Genomic DNA, 19,925 nt, shown 5'->3' on the forward strand with positions numbered 1-19,925 from the left:
TGGCAGTTATTTCTCAAATTTCTTTCCCTTCTGTCTTTCAAAACTCTAGCCTACTACACTATGACACTCTGTTCAGATCACTTGTTTCCTTATTTTCTCTGAAGTGTAGCTCTGTTCTTTCTTATATAAACCAGCTTGGATTTTGTAGGCACAATTCTCCACCCATTACTTGAGGTCACCCAGTAAAAGTCTGGAGCAGGTACATAAAGTATCTTTCTAAGAAACCAAAGTGACTGGTAGAGGAGCATGAGGCTGGAGGAGGGGACACAGTTCATATTATGTCCATTTTGGTGTGTCCTGTGGGAATTTTTTCAATTCTATTTGTAAAAGTGACATAAATCTATGAAATAGAACATGAAGTCTTTTGGTCGCTCATCCAATGACAGAAAATATATGCCGGCAGTTATTTTTAACGATTAATGGGATGAAATGTAATGGGTCAAGTCTGGGCTAGAAGGCAGAGGGTGTTCTATTGATTTCTCACCGAGCCTGCCAAAGCACTCTTCTTTCTCCTTGAGTACAGTGGGGGAGCATATTTAGAAATGACCTGCAGGAACATTTTGAATGCTCATTGTCCAAAAATTAATCTCAGTACTTTAAGAACATAACAAAAATATTTATAGTGTATGTTGTAGTAATATATTATGCCGTATATACAATGATATGCTGGTAAATGTTTAACAGCTGCATCCGCCATATCTGTCCTCCCCTCCACCCAAAAAAGCAACAACCTGTTCTGCTGTATTTTCTGGTTTCTATGGTATAAACACTTCCACTGTGGCCACTTTCAAGGTACCAATGTGACATCACTCAGAAGATTTGGGAAGAGGAATCAGTAGGATACCATTATAGGGTATTTCCGCTATAAATAGTCAGCAAATGTAAAAGACCTCAAGAGCATACATAGGAAAATGCATTAAACTAACTAGGAAGTGATGTGTTTTAAGTATTCAGTGCCTTTGATTTTGATGTAATTTATTTAATTTTAAGTTTATATGATTAAATTTTTGATATTGGCTATGTTTAGTGACTGACTTCCAAACTTTGTGAAAATTAAAAAATTGATGCATATCCTATTATTTTTGTTATGTAGTCCAAGCATAATAGGTACTTTGAAAGGGAAACAAATCTAAATTCTTTATCCCAAAAATCTATGTCATGAGTATGACTTTATAGATGCTTGTAAGGTTGTGTGTGTGCGCACAAAATAATTATCCAAAAATTTTCATTTAAAAATTAATATTAACTTTGTTATAGTTATAAATTTTAAAATGTAGTTCTTCGTGAGGCTTATATATCAATTTATAAACTTATACAACTAGAGGAATTTAATACTTAAAGGAGATCATTAATAATTGGCGCTATTTAAAACCTAAAGATAGTAAATATTTTAAACTAAATTCTCATTTAATGTGGTCAAATATACTTTTTAAGTAATTTGATTCTCTGACTGACCAACTTTCAAATGTTCAGGTAGTACGTTTACTCATTAAACTTATTAAAGTGGTTATTTGGAAGCTCCATTATATGTCCAGTACTTTTCATTAGTATTTCACTTACACTTTCAACTTTAAACCAGTGAGTTGAAATCCTAATGTAGACAAGTTGGGAAATGAGTTATTCAGCAACACATGTTAAATTGAAATCACAAGATCGTTCCTCTAATAGGACAAATTCTCTGGAACATCACAAATTATAGAAACTAGAAGCCCGGATATCCTAATACAAAAATATTAACACCACATGCTTGATTCTCTTAGGCCTTTCTCTACTTAATTTTATACCCTCCCTGGGTTTAAAGACTCTTATTTGATAAATAATTTTATCATCCCAAGCAATTTGGGGGACATCTTACTCAGTTGGTTATAATTGCACGATGACTGGAGACATCTGACGGAATATTCACTGGACTCTCTTTCGTGACAGTGATGGGACATCATACGCCCTATTTCTAGTCCCTCATATTTAGAGCCATAGCTCTGTAGCCCCAGAAGTCTATTTTCTATGGCTACTCATGGAAATTTGAAGTTCTCATCCATGACGCTATATTATTTGATTGGACTTTGCATTTTGGGGGGGCTCTTAGTATTTAAATGGCTTCCTTTGCAAGTTAAAAAGACCTTCAGAATTTTCAAGATCTGCATTAACTTCATATTTATTTTACCTGTTTGGGGCCATACAACTTTGCAAGTAGAATAATATATGATTAAATGTTGAATATCTCTCATGGTTTTAAAACTCTTTGGCCAAGTCTTCAAAGATCTTTCTACTATTAGAAAAGCATTTGAGGCTTCCTGTTTTGTAAACAAGATCAGTGTGGTGGTTCTATGACTTTCCCACCAAAAGAATGGAACAAATGTATGTGGAAGAGAATTCACCAGTGCTGTCTCTTCAAGACTCTTTGTTCTGGATAATGCCTTCTCCATGAACTTAGAAACTATGCCTCTGACATGAGAATAGAAAGAGCCCTTGTAAAAATTTTTAAACCTTTCTAATTGTAAATACTGTCAAGTTGGACGATAACCTCCCTTAAAACTTTGACCTCCTGGATCCCTTTAGGGAAAAAATAGCATCAATGATTTCTCATGAAAATACATGGGACATAAACACAGTGGTCACTTAGATCAAAGATGTTGCAGCAGCAGCTGAAGTAAAAGCATAATATGCCTTTAGGATGGGCTACACTACATCACCATGGGTAGAGGGGAGATATGGGGAGTAAAAAGGAGAGGTGGGTCAGGGAAAAGGTATAAATGTAGCATTATTTAAATGCCACCTTCATCACTTTCTGTATTTTGATGGAAAATGATTGGAAGATAATATGTCCTTTGCTTTTGAGTGCCTGCACGGGGCATATTATTAGAAAATTTACTACACAAATCATAAATCAAATGGCAATCATAAAATCTCAAAATACACTCATAAATCTTAAAAATGTTCATCTGAGATGAGACTGGGTGTGGGCTAGTCAGCTTTTTGCAACATAAAGCAAGGAGGCATTGGATCCATAGGTAAATCTGTTCCAAAAAGTTATGTCAGAAACTACTGGTCCACCGAATACTTTTACTTTATCTAGCTCTGAAGCCATTACACTTTCCTTTGTGGCTATCCTTGCCTGCTGCATAAGCTGCCCTATTTATTGCTTAACATCTTGAAAATACTTTCCAACTAAAATGTGATTTTTCTCATGGAGACAACTTGTATACCCTGAGACCGTGTTTATACACATAGATTGAAGTTGATACTGAGAATTTTAAGCCAAATGCTTTTGACCTTTGCTTTCAGCAAATCAGTGTGTGGACTTGAATTATCATGGTTCCAATTATAACTTGGGAAACAGTTTCACTTGGAATCAGCTTTAAAAAATACTGAAGTCAGTAATTAGCTTTGAGGGACATGCAACTTTTTTTTAACCAGTGTTTTCACTTTACAGTTTTTTGGTTGCTAACATCTGTGTTAACATCCACTCGTCTGATGGATGGGGCACAGCTGTAGGTATTAGCTTAGGAAAGAGGATGTTGATCTAGACTAGAATATATGTTTCCTTGTACAAAGAATGTAAAATGCTAAGTGAACATGAGTCCATTACTCATGTCTAAATTCACTCCACCAAAAGAGCTCATTGATGGGTTTGAAACAGATGCAGGGCTTAACAAAGGCAGGAACAAAAGATAAATTCAGGAATGTGTGTGTGTGAATTGTTAAGTTTTATGTTGGTAACAACTAAAAGTCAGGTGAAGCTCTTAACATTAAAACTGCTTAGATATTACTCTGAAAAACATCAGTTTTCCATCATTTGGCAAGCAAATTTTTTTCTGGGTAATTTCTCATTTTCTTCCTTTGACTACACATTTTTCTAAGCCGTATCACTCCAAACTGGTAGTGTCCATTCAAGTTAACAGTTCAACCAGTGGATGTATTTATACTTATTCATAGTGCAGGCCACTGTTTTAGGTGATCTTCTGGTTTGTGCATTCAGTATTTTATATAGCTTTTCTCAAGAATATAAAATTACTTAAGAAAATTTGGTAACTGGGAGAGATCTGCATTATCCAAGTGAAGAACTGAGCAAAATGTAAAAATAACTGACAACTAGGGTTAGAAAAATAAAGAGAGGATAATACTTTTACCCTAATTCAGATTCCAGGCAAAAGGAATAGTCATTTATAGAACTATCTGGAAAATTACTTTTAACTCTAACTCATTCAAATAGTATAAGCTTTGGCCTCATTTAGTTCATATTACAGATGTGAATTATGAGCAAATCCAATAAATACATATTTTAGTAAAAGTGACTTTTTATGATAGAAAGCCTTGTATTCTGTAGTTTTCATCTTTTTTTTTTTTTTTTTTAAATTCAACTTTCGTTTTTGGTTGTCACTGAATCCAGTTGTGTGCTGTGGTTTGAACTCATGCGGTGAATGCTTAACTGTGTGGTTCTACTCAAGTGTGAAATTAATAATGGTGCTGGCTTTGTTGTGTGGCCTCTGACTCACTTCCCACGATTTGAGGAGGTGTCAGAATTATGGCTTCTATTAACATTTCTGTCTTTTTTTTTTTTTTTTGTAATTACTTTTTGTAGTGGAGATGCTGGGGATTGAACCCAGGACCTCGCGCATGCTAGGCGTGTGCTCTACCACTGAGCTATACCCTCCGCCTATTAACATTTCTTTGCGAGGGATTTGTGCACCAATCAGATTTGCTCCCAGCCTCAATCAGCAGAAGTACAGTAATCATTTTTGTTGTCCTCCATTTTGAAACTAAGAAGACATGGTCTCACCTTGTTGAGTCATTTCAAACCTCCCACCGATTTGAAGGTGTCCAGCAACTTGACAGTCCTGTGCAGCTGCTGTGATTGTGGCTAACATGGTCAAGAGCTTGCAAAACAGAATAGAGTCCCTGACAGATACTTCACTAGGATGAAGATCAGAGCCTCAACTTCCACAGAAAATGTTTTCCATTTCCCAGGAAGTACGAGCTAACGTCATATTCACTACGACTCATTTACTGCTGGGGAGCATTTACTTGTGGATTCAGCCCTGGGCAGGTCAGGGACATTGATAATAAATGCATTAGAGCAAACTATAAATATCCTTTTTTGTCCAAAAAATAGACCCTTTTGTTTAAACATCATGCACGAGACATCTAAAGTCTTGTGAAGAGTTTACAATGACTGAGTAAACTTAACACAACAGGAGTAAGGAATAACATTATTCCTGAAGAAAATTTTTGTGCACATGACTTGTTTTACTTATATATATATAAAAAAACCTCTCATGTGTGGTGCCCTTTAAAGTAGAGAAATTCAGCTCAACAAGTCTACTTACCACAATGGTGGTAGGTTTTTATTGTTGTTTTTGTTTAAGCTTGTATTTCCCTAGTGAGAGCTGTTTGAGTCAGTTTCACTAGTAAATCAGTTCAATACAGAGCACTTCCTCTACTGACAGTGAAGCATTTTGATTGAAGAGCTCATTCAACCTTGAAAGGGTCAGTTAAATTTTACCCCAGCCAATGGCTTTATTGTCTGTGTTGCCTTGAACTGTGTTTCAAATAACAGGGCCTCTGCTCCACTTTTACATCTAGTGCTTTCTAGTGTGTGATGCCTTTGTTTCTCCTAAGGGGAAGGGTGACGAAAGCATTTTAAAAAGTAATCTCATCCTTTTCAGTGTGAGAGAAATAAATACATAAATGCAAAACAAACTTTAAACATCGTTGTTACTATTATTTTTACTCTGTGAGAGACATACTTTTCAATTCTTTGTGGAAAAAAAATTCTGTTGGGAGAAAGCTTGACGCCTCATTTTAATTTTTATCCAGAACTCAACTGGGTCAGGGTACCAATGCTTTGTAATCAAGGAAGGGGATATGATATCTAAGATACGCATTTTAGCTAAATCTGTATTTTCTGCTTCCTAAATGGGTATTTTATTGAATATGCTAATATTACCAGTAGTAGCAAAAAAAAACCCCTTCTGCCTCCTGTCTTCTGTGAGCTCTCCTGAATGCAACCGCCTGAAATCCCACCAGTGAAGAATTTATTTCCTGCCTTTAATGTTTTCAGTGCCACCATAATTTTCCAAATTTTTGTTGAAAAGAAAAGTTTCAACAGGGAAAGGTTTAATTTTCAAAGTCATCAGTCACTTTTGCCTATGTCAGAATTAACTTTGATTCCATTCCTGAGATTTGATATTGATCAAGGAAGGAAAACCATGCCCAGCGAGGGAGTAGAGGAGAGAGTCTGACTTGGGGCACAAAAGATCTACATTTCATTAGTAATTTTAATTGACTGCAGCCAGGAATCTTAAGGCTTTTATAGGATTAGCATATAACTTGAATGTTTACACAGAGGAAAAGTTTCCTTGTGCCCAGGTTGCATACTAGGCTTCGGACTTAGATCACGTGCTAGTTTCTTAATCGAAAGCTATGTTGGGGGTGCTAAGACAGAAACTTCAAATTATTAATACCTGGTATTATTTTCCAGCAACATATGCCCCCAGTTGGTTAGCAGTGCGCCTCCTTTTTCCCCTGGAAGATTCTATGAATACTGTGGCCTGTTGCCCATAGCTGACCCTAGTTGGGAAGGTCTGGGAGGTCGGCCAAGGGCAGAAAGAGGGTAACTTAGAGGAATACTCATGAGATTTCTGATTGCTGGTGGTACTTGAGTCGCCCATCTACCTTTGTCTCTCCTCTCTCTGGATTGATCTCATACATTTTCATTCCTTTAAATACCATATTGTGCAAATGATTTCCAAATTAATGTCTCAGCCAAGATGTGTCCTTTGATCCCCAAACTCACATATACAGACATGCCCCTCTGGTAAGCATTTCCACATGAACGTAACTACAGGTGGACTACTGAGTCAGACTTCTTCTCAACCTTGGTCGTCCCTCCCTTTTGTTGGGAAGAGAATACCATGTCTGTAAATGCGTTCACTTTCACTTGTTTTCTCTAAAAGTCTGCTCTGGTTCCTTACTTTCCTCACGCCCATCTCCACCATCCAGTCCTTCAGCAAATGCTGTTCAAAGAGCTCTACTTTTCCCTGTCATTGCCGTGATGGCTCAGATTGAGGCTGCCATCATCCATCTCTCATCAGAGATAATTCTATGGTCTTTAACTAGCCCCCCCCCCCTTCCCCTCTGGTTTCCCGTAAAATCTGATCTTCACATGGCAACCAGAGAGGTTCTTCCTTTCCTTTCCTTTCCTTTCCTTTCCTTTTCTTTCTTTCTTTCCTTTCCTTTCCTTTCCTTTCCTTTCCTTTCTTTCTTTCTTTCTTTTTCTTTCTTTCTTTCTTTCTTTCTTTCTTTTTCTTCCTTCCTTCCTTCCTTCCTTCCTTCCTCTTTTCTTCCTTTCTTTCCTCTTTCTTTCCTCTCTCTCTCTCTTCCTTCCTTCCTTCCTTCCTTCCATTTTATTTTTTTAAGTTAAATTACATCATGACCCCTACTGCACTTGGCATAGGTGTGAAGCTCTCCCATTGCACTTGGAATAAAAATGTTTACGTTGGTTTTCAAGCCTCTGCATTATCTTGCCACTGCTTCTTTCTCCAGTTTCATCTTCTGCCAAACCCCCTCTCACTCCTCCAGCCTCCCTGGCTTTTACTTCCAGTTTCTTGGACATTGTGTTTTCTCAGCTCAGGAAACTGGTACATGTTCGCTCTGTTTGGAATGTATTTATTCTCACTTTTTGGATGGGTGCTTTTTTTCCCCCTCACCTTTGAGATCTCAGAATGGATGTCATTTATTCACAGAAGTCCTGGCTGACCCCACTCCTTGTCTACGCATTACTATTGACTCACGAACAGTGTTTATCTCCCTCACTGTGCTTTCCACCAGGCAACAAGCTACAGGAGGGCAGAGGAGATGGTTTTTCTTATTCACTGCTGTCACGCAGTGTTCGCCATGCGGCCTGGTGCTTGACTAATATTTGGGAACTGAGTGAAAGGAAGTTTCACTTTGTCTTGATTCTCCAATTACTGAAGCCTGTCTGCGTGCTGCTTTTATTTTTTTAGAGCTTCTGCTGTTACTCATTTATTTTCCCTACTGCTTTCTACATACCTTCTTCCTGGTTGGTTTCTGTGTGCTATCTTGGACCTCCATTCTCCATGTTTGAATCCCTGGGTGTTCATCTGATCAATTCATTTAAATGTATTTGTGAGCTCTTTAAATTAAAGGTGATCTGTTGGACATTGCAGGGCATAGAATCATGAGAAAAACAAAAGCCGACTCTTATGCCATTGGCACAGTTTTGGATATAGGCATGAGGTGGAGATCAAGGAAGAGACGGTAGGTAAACAAATAGGACATTCGAGTAAGTTAAAGGGACATAGAAAAGCCAGGAATTCCCAGATGCCCACCGTGTTCCTTGTTGTTGACGTACTACATAGTCTAAATCCTAAATTTTCTGGCTTCTAGGACTCAGCTTCATGCCTTTTTTTATGCTCCAGGATTTTTCATAATTCCAGAACTTAACATAATAGTCATTTTTTTTGTTACTAGCTTAGATTTTTTATTTCTATAAACTTACATGAGAATTTCAGCTAATTTGTTTAACTGGCAGCTACTTCAATGAAAAACGAAAGATTTAGAGAAGCTTGATTTACTCTTTCAATGGCAGAGATTGTGAAATAGGCAACTGATCACAGTACATTATTCAAAATGCTGTGACCAGATTCACCACCTCAAAATGCTGATGTCACCCTGAACACATACCTTTGACAGTTGTCCGTATCAGCAGCAATAATCAAATTTTTCATTACATTATTCTAACCACTCTCTTACAAGCAAAATTTCCTTAAGGTTTTAGAGTCCACAAGTGAAGTAATGCTCTTGGAAGTTTGGAAAAAATTCAACCAAACTTTAAGAAGTGTTTAGAAAAAGTTAAACCCGAACTATTTCTTTAACACAGTTAATCTAATGCTCTCTCCCCTTCTTTATAAAGAAAATAGTTCAGTAATATAAAAATTCATCATTACTTCATGTTGGTCTCTTTGGTTACTCAAATACTAATGCACAAGGGACCCAGGCAAAAAGTCTTCATTCTGATCAAACCTTGGATCCAGACTCAGTGAGCCAGTCAGTAGTGGTTATTAAAAACCAGTGGAAGCTTAATTGCGTAGCAGCCTCACTCCAGCATAAACCAAAACACACAAACAAGAACGAGGCAGAAAAAAACCCCCATAGAATTAAACTCTAAGCATTTGAGTTCTACAGTACCAAATTAACTTTAACAAGAAAAGATGAATGCTTTTATTTAAATCTATTCAGGTAGAAACAGAACTTACCTGATCACCAACAAGAAATGAATGATTAGTATCTTGTGTTCGGTCAGTTTAATATTATTTATGTAGTCAGCCGTCTTCTATATGTAAGCACATGGAAGAGTTTCCGACGTTGCATAAGAGTAGTGTTTGAGATGAATTCTCATAGTAATTTATCAGCTCAAATATACTAATATTTTGATTTTCAGTTCACATGGTTGGCAGAACTAGCAGCCACTTGCCATTGTGAATGGAACTCACATGAGGTGGTAATGATTTATAAAGGTGTGAAAAAATTTTATAATTTATCAAAACAAAATATTACGAACAAAAACTTCACTGAATAAACTTAGGCCCCTGCCACTAAGGAATGTAGTCTCCAGAAATTTGTGAATGAGTGACTGGAATCATTTTTATTCACAGACTCTTTTAAAAAAGAAATACCATAGGCAGACATAAATATAGTCACCCTTCTGTTTTGATAGTTTTTTTCATTCTGTTCCATGCTTTTTGTCGTTCCCAAGGATATTAATTAGATTAATTAGATCATAAAAAACAAAAAATCATTTGAGAATAATTACAAAGCAATCTTTCCTTCTTTCCTTTTTTCCCTAAAGATCAGTGAGACTCTGAGCCTGAACCCAGTATAGTCCAGTCCTTATCCAAGAGGAATGCTCATCAAATTTTACAGAATTAATTGAAATACAACTCCTCACTCTGCACAGAGTACAATAACATTTTGATAAAACTAAACTCCCAAAGTAAAAGGATGTTGGGAACTAGTGAGCTTCAGAGAGAAAATATTACTTGCAAAGTTTGATAATTTGGAAATTAATGCAACCTAATGCAATTGCATTATTGCTGTCTTAAAATGATTATTGAGCTATTTCATACATTTAATGAAGAAGATTGAGAAATTTCACAAATAATAAAGCCAGTGTCCTGAGATTTTGAAGGCGTAAAGTAATGGTAAGTGACTTGAGTTATCATGTTTTATTATGTAAAACAGGTGTCAATATCATTATTACTTCAGTTTCCAGGATACTTTTATGAGTTTGTTATAATATAATTTGGTTTGGTGGATTGCACAGCAAAACAAGGAGAATTCTCTGTTACTATACAACTAATCTTTGCAACAGCTGTGCGTTCACCATCTTCAGCTGCTCCAGTTACAACAATCATCCTTTTAACAGCCTGACACCTGTCTCTTACTATATTTGAGAACAATTGTTAATTTTCTTAAATTTCCCATCCCTTTTACTGCCTTTGCATTGCTTTATTTCTCTGATGCCCATTTACATGGTCTGTTATATTAATTCTCTCATTTAATCTTGAGAACTTAAAAATTATTAGGAAGTTAATTGTGCAGGGATCAGAGGTTTTTCTCACTTACAGCATCACTCTGCTAAATGACACAGTTTGTTCCAGCTTCTTGCTGACACTGCAAGGGATTGTCTAGAGCGAAGAGTTCAATTACTTTCACAGTGCTAATCATATATCATTATGTAGACGCATGAATCCTTAATTCCCAAGCCAGCGGCCCGAAGCAGCATGGCAGCAATAAAGGACACATTCCAAATTCCTCTGTCCACTGCAGCATGCAGGTAATAACTGAAGAATAAAATAATCGTGTCTACTTGGCCGTGCTCTTTATTAATTTGAATATTTGATGCCCACAATGAATCATGTTCCATTAATTTTTATTCACCCCCACAAGATTTTTGTCAGAATTGATTTAAGATGCATTGTTCAAGGCCGAATGTATATTTACACTTTTTTTGAGAACTTTTCCTCTGCAATTTAGGAATTTACTTCCTGGTCCTTTGTAACTTTTCAAGGTACAAATGAAAGTCAGTAGATAACGCTGACTTCTGAGTCTCACCGGTAAAGAATTCTCAGCGTTAGCAAAGCCTGATTGCTTCTTCTCCCTGCAGGATCTTAGACACAGAGGTTAATGTGTAACCCAGACCAGTCTCTTGTTCAGCTCTCCCAAGGTCAACGAAGAAACCAATTTAAGAGAGAAGAATATTTTGTTTGTTTCATAGGCAGGAAAATGCCTTGTGAAACCTCAGAGCAGGGTGTAACCTCATTAAGATAAATGTAAAAATAACTCACCAATCACAAGCTACGGAAACAGGAAATCAACGCCTGTGTTTTACAACAAAGGCACTCTTAGAATTCTGGCATAAAAAAAGCTTCTGTTACCATTTCTTTCCTCTCCTCCCCCCTCTCCTGCTACCCTCTCTGTTTGCCTGGGCAGGAAACTTGTTGGCTGCCTCTGCTCCTGTTGTCTGCTGCCCTTTTGTTCTGTCATCTGCTCAGCCATGGCGGGAGGAGGCTGATAAATTTCCCCTGTTAGTGGGATGAGCAGCTTCCAAATCTGGGAGAGACTTATAATCAGATTGCCTTTTGGAAGAGAAACAGGGACAGTGAGCGGAGTCCTGACTGTTCAACATTTTTTTTTTTAATTGCTAAAGCTGCTCAGGGTCTTACTACCTATTATATATATCTGATGTTTCATGGGCTACACTAAGAGCATGAGAAATGGTCTGTAGCTGCAAGCGCATCATTTTATTTACAGAAAATAACTCCAAAAGGAGTTTTCTGTTGTTATCCCTTCAGTCAAGTAGTGAGGCGTAAATTTGAAATTGTTCCATTATTTGTTTTACTTGATTCCCCCGCAGCTGATTTTTCCTTTCTTTATCCCTTCCTCTCTCCCTCCTGCTCCCCCTCTCACCTTTCCTTCCTTACTTCCTCCCTCCTTCCCATCTTCTTTCTTCTTTCTTTTTGGTAAAACAGTCACTCTTACGCCTTTTTACATTCCATGTACCTAGCTCCTACATCTGGACTGTAGTTCATTTTCAGCTAGTATTTTCTTTTTTTAAATCACCTGTACATATAGCTTCAATACGATGTATCTATATTTAAAATGTATTCTTTTTCACAAGTCAAACCCATGACATCAGAGATCTGTTGTTCAGTCCCTTCCGTAGCACGATGCGGAAACTAAACGCGTACTCTGCTTCATATAGCTAGGAACTAGTACCTTTTGCCTACATAATCACTTCTATAGTTAAAGCAGATTCTTTTGGGGGTTAACCGGTAACCTTCTGCCTTTATCTGTTATGTAATCCACCTTGAAGACTGTGAGACACAGCTTACAAAAATATCACTGTGTTACTTTGTAAATATTTAATGTGACAGTTCCTCCAGGGTTTGATAATCAGAGCACATGACCCAATCAGGAATGCAATGAGATGGGGAACAGCCTGGGATTGGAGAGTGGGCAATTGTAATTAATCATTAATTGACTTATGTATACTTGGTATAGTTTAAAGTCGTGACGATTATTAACCTTGGTTACCATTTAAATGGCACAGGCATCTTTTAAAAAATACCAATATTAGAACAATGGAATTGGGGGGAGAGGGGCCTGGACACCTGTATTTTAAAAAGCATCCCAAGTGATTCTGATGCAAGTGAAGCTGAGAATCCTTGGGTTTGAATCTCTCAGTAACATTAATGAGAGAAAAAAAAAAAAAAAAAAAAAAGAAAGCCTGCTTGGGGTCACTTTGACCAGGTCAGCAACTGTTCATGCTACATGCTCCTGACCCTCTTACTACTCTTTATTTGCTTTCACCATTTCCTATATATGAAAATATAAAAAGTTTGGGTTGGACACATAATCCTGCCAAATCAATATTTGCTTGGCATATATTAGCTAGGGCCTGGCTACCCTCTTGATGTCAGTCTCTACTTCAGAAGGTATGTCAAATTAGTTTTCTTAAATATTTCATTATCTCATTTGAGAAATTGTTGTTCTGAAATTTACCTTGAAAAATCTATTTACATTTTTATGTATTTTTTAAGCCACTGAATTCAGTGGTTTTACTCTCTAAAACTAATGTTTTCTTTTGTTTTTCTAAAAGTCACCTCCTTCAAAACTGACATCCCTTTAATTCCAATGCAAAAGGATTTTGTAATAAACATCATGTTCATGTTTATAATTTTATAGACTGATTATTGATGGCATTCATGTTATTATTGGGTCTGCTCCAATTTCATTTTCCCGATTTTTAAAGTAAATCATACCTTATATAAAAAAGTCAAATTTTGAATCTTTGAAATTTTTTCATATAATCACAAATTAGAACATATACTCTTAGCTCATGTATCTTGATTATTAAGAAAATACTCACATTAAATATATTCATTTTTATTTTTCTTTCCTAATCCTCAAGAATGCTTTTCTTTTTCTTTATGTAGCAATCTCCCATTCTTTTTGTAGTCCAGATTCTGGGTTGTTGTTTTTTTTAATCCACTGTAATTTATGAATGGCCAGTGGCTGGCACGTGTACCATGTATCGATTCATTCTTGCTTCAAAACAAATTACCCAGAAATTCCATGGCTTAAAACAACAATCATTTGTAACTGTTCTTGTCTCTCTGAAGGTTGGCAGAAGTTCAGCTGATGTGGGTGGGGCTCGGCTTTGTGACTTGGCTTCACTGTGCAGTTTTATGGGATGCCTGGGGCAGCTCTGCGCCAGGCTCTGGGGACCAGGGTTGTTTCCTTTCATGTATCTCTCATCCTTCAGCTGGGACCACAGCACCACCTGAGATGTGCTCTAATCATGAAAACAGCAGAGACATGAGAGAGCAAGTGGAAACACAGGAGGACCTGAGGTCTTGGCTCAGAAAGTGCATACTCCTACCCACATGCCATTGACTGAGACAAGTTACAGAGCCAACCCCAAGTCAAAGAATAGAAGAGTCTACTCTGTCCTTCGTGGGGCCAGGCAAAAGTACGGGCATTGACAGAGGGTTGGAACTGGGGTGAGTAAGTCAACCTATGACATAGCAATACTCATTCTTGTGCTTGTAGCTGATGTCATCAACCTGTTAAATCACACTTTTCTGCTGAGCTAAGGTTGGCCTCCGACCTCTTCTTGAGGCAGTGTTCTGTGAAGCTATGCAAGATAGATTCCGTAATAGAACTGGAGCCTGATCGCCTTTCCTTACCCAGTGTTCACTCTCTTCATGCTTGATTATTTCTTTCTCCTTTGTATTGTGTAAACATTAAAACCTGGTCTAGGTTGGGTGACTGTTATAAAGCATTAGCTGCTCAACATATTTTATTTAACCAGTCGTTTCTTTTTGCCTTCTGTTAGGACAAGACTGAAGGGAGGGGTGACACTTCTCTGCCCTCTTAAGGTGATGTGTGGCCGTTGACTTACATTCCTAATGGGATGTGAGCAGAAGTAACCCATGTTTCTTCCAGGATGACTTCCTTTCATTGTGAGACTCCTCAGTGCTTTCACCCTTGCTGTGTGGTCACAGGAAGCACATGCTGATGCGGAGGTGTGACACTGGGCCATTACATAGAGGATAGATCCCCCGAAGCATCAGGCCGATGCACTAATGACTTGCTTAAGTGAGGAATAAAAATGTTTTTAAAGCCACTGAGATTTGGGGGCTCTCTGTTACCCCCAATCTTAACCTATCATGAACAAACTGTTTTCCCAAAGCTGGAGCTGAAGGTAAAGATAGGTAGAGATGAATGCGATTCGCTGGAGCCAGTTCACTAGTTTGGATGAAGAAGAACAGTATAGAAACAGGGATCTAGGGAAGGAAGATCTCACCAGACAAAAGTGAGTGATTTTCAATATTTCTCAGTTCTTTTCTTCATCACTGGTTGCAGTTCAAACTAATGGCATTTGGAAGAGCTCTCATGCTGATCGCTATATCCAGACAAGTAGGAGAAAATAAAAAGTAAGTGAGAAGGGGAGAGGCTTAAACATGCCAGGAAAAGGGGACATCCTTGGCAAGTTTCCTTCCCCTGCTGTCACTCACACCTGACTGAACTGACGTGTGAATATGGGAGTATTGATTGGGAAGGTATCTTTGAAGAACTTGTCTATCCAGCCTTTGCTTTATGTCAGGCTAATCTTGGACTGATTTAAGATGCTGCATTTTACAGCTCTATTGATTTATCTTTTGCTTGCCCCTCCATATTGATTTTTGACACTTATTTTGGTATCTTGAAAAGTACAAAGTTGAGACTTTGATACACTTGTGGGCAGGGACAGAGTGGTTTTTTTTTCACATTTAGCAGAGAAGTGTCCTAATTTATAAAATATTTAGGGACACTCTCATCTTGGGAATGTTTGGGAACGTTGCTTGATTCATAGGGTGCCCACTAGCTCCTTGAGAAAGAACTAGAGCACTATATGTAATTAGGGTTCAGATATATAAAAACTGACTGGTGAACTGATGGATCTGGAGGTGAGGATCAACATAAAGGGTTCCTGATGGAGCATTATCATGAATGAGGAAGGAATCCGGTAGGCTAGGCCAGAATGAACAGGTGTGAGTGGACACCAAGGGTGGTACAAGTTCTAGGTATAGAATGAAGCTGTGCTTTAAGACTCTCAAGCCCCCCAGGTTATCAACACTTATGGGCTTTGAGAAGCAAAGGGCTGAGTTAAAAACAAAAGCCTATGAATTGGAGGCACAGTTCTCCTGTAACTGACCACTGCCCCCACCCCCAGAAACCTGAAGGTAAGTATGTGGGAATTTCTTCCTTATTTCCTGAGATACAAAAAACCGATTACCAGAAACATGGAGATCAGCAGCAGCATAGAAAAAGGAAGTATACCAATTTATGGACAGCAAGAACTGAGAACTCTCAAAATGCAGAATGGGGGTAGAAACTCTCTGCTCGCATGTGAGACATCCTTCAGGTCAAGACTCCTAATGGGAAAGAGACTGTACTTAGAAGTCGTAGAAATGTTAAGGCTGGGGTATGTAGAATGTATCTGAAACTATCTCTGGAAGATGTGTAAATCTGAAATATATATCTCAATTTTATATGAAATATACATCTTAAATTTCAATCAAAGCTTAGCTTGATATAAAAGAAAGGCTGAACAGACAACTTCTCTAAAGATATCTTCTCAATCAATACCTCCATATTCAAACCTTGGCGCAAACATTTTAGTGAAATACATACATACAAAAAAGAGGACTAATCGTAAATGTAGAACTCAAAGAAATTCCACAAAATGAACACATCTGTGAAACCAGAACCCAGGTAAGAAACAGAGTATTACCAGCATCCCAGAAGCCTCCTCATTCAGCCTTCCAGTCAATATACCTTCAAGATTGACATAGATTAGTTTTGCCTGACCTTGAGGTTTATATATATAGAATTGCACAGAGAACTTTTATTTTATTTTGTTATTATTTTTTTTAGTTTTTATTTTTATTTTGGGAAATCTGAATTGAGATATTTTTTTTACATTTTTTTTATTGAGTTATAATCATTTTACAATGTTGTGTCAAATTCCAGTGTAGAGCACAATTTTTCAGTTATACATGAACATACATATATTCATTGTCACATTTTTTTTTTTCACTGTGAGCTACCACAAGATCTTGTATATCAGAGAACATTTCTTGTGTCTGGCTTCTTTGACTCAACAATTTATGTCTGAGATTTATTCCTGTTGTATATCATTGTGATTTGTTAATTTCTTACTGCCCTTTTCACAGCATAAATACAGCACAGTTTATAAATCCATTCTGCTCATGGTGGATAATTTTTTCCAGCTTGAGTCTACCAGGGATAGTGCTGCTGTAAACATCCTAGCAATTGTCTTTTGATGAGCATATGCACAATTTTCTGTTCTTTGTATAACTAGGAATGAAATAGGGTCATAAGAGGATGCATATATATAACTTACATACGATGTACTGAACAGTTTCCCAAACTAGTTGTACCAGTTTATATTTCCATTGACAGTGAATGAAAATTCCACTTTTTCCATGTCATTGCTAACACTTAATACCATCTTTTATTTTTTCACTTTAGCCATTCCTATGTAATTATAATAGAATCTCATTTTGGTTTTTAATTTGCATTTTGTTGATGAATAATAATATGAAGCACTTTTTTGTATGTTAGACATTTTGAATACTGTTTTATGAAATGCCTTCAATTTTTTAGTGGCTTTATTTCCTATTGGTTCTTGGCTATTTTTCCGTTAGTCTTTTTCTGTCCTTTACTCACTGGTATGTCTTTAATAATTATTTCTCATATCAGAACATACTCTGAATTATTTCAATGTTTTAAAATTTGTTGTCATTCACATATTATGGTCAATTTTGGTAAATAACCCATAAGAATTTGAAACAGACCTTAATTCTGTCACTGCTAGCACGTTTTCCATACGCTAATTAGGTAAAGTTTGTTAATTCCAGATATTTTACATCTTTACTATTTTGACTGACTTTTCTGCCACTTGTCTAGAAATCGGTGTTAAAATCTTCATATATGGTTGGGAATGTGCGTCTTTCTCCTTCATTTCTGTCAAATTTTGCTTGTATTTTTTGAAGCTGTGTTTTTAGATACATGTAGATTTAGGATTATGGCATCTTTCTCTTAATTGCTCTCTTTAGCATTCTGAAGTATCCCTTTTTATCTGTGGAAATCCTTCTTGTCTTAAAATCTAATTTAACTGCTATTGATAGAACTGCTCTGTGTATACATCATCCATCATGTATTATTTTTAGTTAGCATGATATATGTTTTCCTGTCCTCTTTTTCTCTCAAACTTTCTATGTTCTTGTATTTAACGTGTGTTTTTCTTTATAAAGAGTAGACAGCTTGGATGTAAGCTGCATATATAATTTGTCTTTTACTTGGAGCATTTAGTCCAAATTCATTTAATGTAATATTGATGCAGTTGCATTTATAGCAACCATTTTAGTATTTGTTATCTTTTTGGCCCACCTGTATTATGTTATGTTTTCTCTGCTTCTTTGCTTTTAATTGGAATAGTCAAATATAATTTTTAAATTAATTTTCAGTTTCTGAGAACAATGTGGTAGCCTCTAACTACAGGTGCTGTTTAAATTGAAATAAAATTTAAAATTTAGTTCCTCAGTCATGCCGCATTTCAAGTGGACAGTAGTCTCACACAGCTAGTGGTTAAGGTGTTGTAAGTACAGATACTGCATTACTGAGTCTAAACTCATTCTGCCCACCACATGACAGGCCAATAAATCAGGAGACGAGGTGTTGGGGCAAGGAATAGCGACTTTATTCGGAAAGCCAGCAGAGTGAGAAGATAGGGGACTAACGTCCCGGAGAACCATCTTCCCCACGTCAGAATTCAGGCTCCTTTTATACTAAAAAGGGGTGCGTGTATGCTTGGTTGTTGCAAACTTCTTGGTGTAGGAATTCTTTGTTCTTGGAATCCTTTCTTCTTGCAGCTGTCTACACGGGTCAGATCATGGTGTCCCTGTAAAACCTCCAACAAAACAAACATTATTTTCTATTCTGCAGCTTATCTTCATATGAATGGAAAAGTGTTAACATCCTTAAAGGTTAGAGCCTTGAGACTAGGCTGTCCTGAATATTTCAGGCTGTAGGCAGCATTCTTTTACAAAAGGTGCAGAACCAGCAAGACTAAGCCTAGGAAACAGAGCACAGGGTTAAAGCCAAAGGAACAGATCTAATATGGAGTCAGATTTGCTCTTTTCTATCACAACTGGGCATTTCTCTCATTGCAAGAAATTCTGTTACACAATATTACTCTAGAGGGCACAGCCTGCATCTTTATTAGGGTCTCCCTTAAATTATTGTTTTTACCACTTGCCTGATAATGCTAGAATTTTAGAATACTTAACTCATACTTTTCCAAATTTTTGTATTATTGTCATTCACTTTAATTCTGTATGTTTTAGTAAACTTTTAATTTTGCATTGTTTTAGATTTACAGAAAACTTATGAAGATGCTATAGAGAGTTGCTATATAACTCAGTTTGTCCCTATTTCATGTCTTACATTATTATGATACCTTTGTCACAATTAGTGAACCAGTCAGTATTGATATACTATTAATGAAAGTCCCTAATTTTTTTTCAGATTTTCTTAGTTTTTACCCAATGATCTGTTTCTATTCTAGGATCCTATCCAGGATGACAAATTACATTCAGCTGACATGTCAGTATGTTTTTTAGCTTCTCAAGATTTACTGTTACTTTGTACAGTTGATATTTGCTTGTATGTGCCCACTTTTAAAAACCTTTTCTAATCTTTTTAACTCTTTTGTTTTACTATGTGCTTCTTTCTGCTTTTATGTTTTTGCCTGAGATCATTTTTCTTTTTCAGAAAGAATTCTCATTTGTATTTCTTTTTATGAAGGTTTCTAATCAATGCACTTTTAGCTTTTATTTGCCTGAAAATGACTTTCATACTCATTTTTAGAGGGCATTTTCACTGGACATGCAATTTGAGGTTGGCAGTTATTTATTTTTCCCGATTTTAAAGACACCATGCTTTTGTCTTTGGCTTTTTTGACTTCTGTTAGAACTCTGCTGTCACCGTAAAGTTTCTCTTTGAAGGTATTGTGTCTTTTTCCAAGGGCTGTTTTTCATACTTTCCATTTCTCTTTGCTTTCAGCAGTTTTATCACAGTGTGCCTACATATGACTTGCTATGCAGTTATTTTGCTTCAGGTTTGAAGAGCTCCCTGAAAACGTCTCTCTATCTTTTTGTTCAATTTAAGCCATTGTTTCTTCTGATGTTTCTTTTATCCCATTCTTTTTCTTCTCCAATTTCACATATTTAAGACCTTTTCACTGTGCCCTTCATGCTTCTTAAGCTCTT

At 36.8% G+C, this 19,925-nt stretch overlaps 1 long non-coding RNA gene across 5 annotated transcripts in view; it reads left to right on the forward strand.

Annotated features, from left to right (window-relative positions):
• The window catches only part of LOC106730574, a 290,488-nt gene that overhangs the window by 175,463 nt on the left and 95,100 nt on the right, over positions 1–19,925 (forward strand). Inside the window, exons 1-2 of one of the 5 annotated variants that reach the window (XR_004325912.1) lie at positions 11,503–13,019; positions 13,850–14,087. The exons of 3 other annotated variants lie outside the window; for them this stretch is intronic. This is a non-coding gene — a long non-coding RNA (uncharacterized LOC106730574). Of the gene's footprint in view, positions 1–11,502; positions 13,020–13,530; positions 14,088–19,925 lie in introns of those variants that run through there. One more of the 5 variants, XR_004325911.1, reaches the window with a different exon arrangement.

This window comes from Camelus ferus, chromosome 14, assembly GCF_009834535.1.
Source record: "Camelus ferus isolate YT-003-E chromosome 14, BCGSAC_Cfer_1.0, whole genome shotgun sequence".
Taxonomy (NCBI): Eukaryota; Metazoa; Chordata; class Mammalia; order Artiodactyla; family Camelidae; genus Camelus; species Camelus ferus.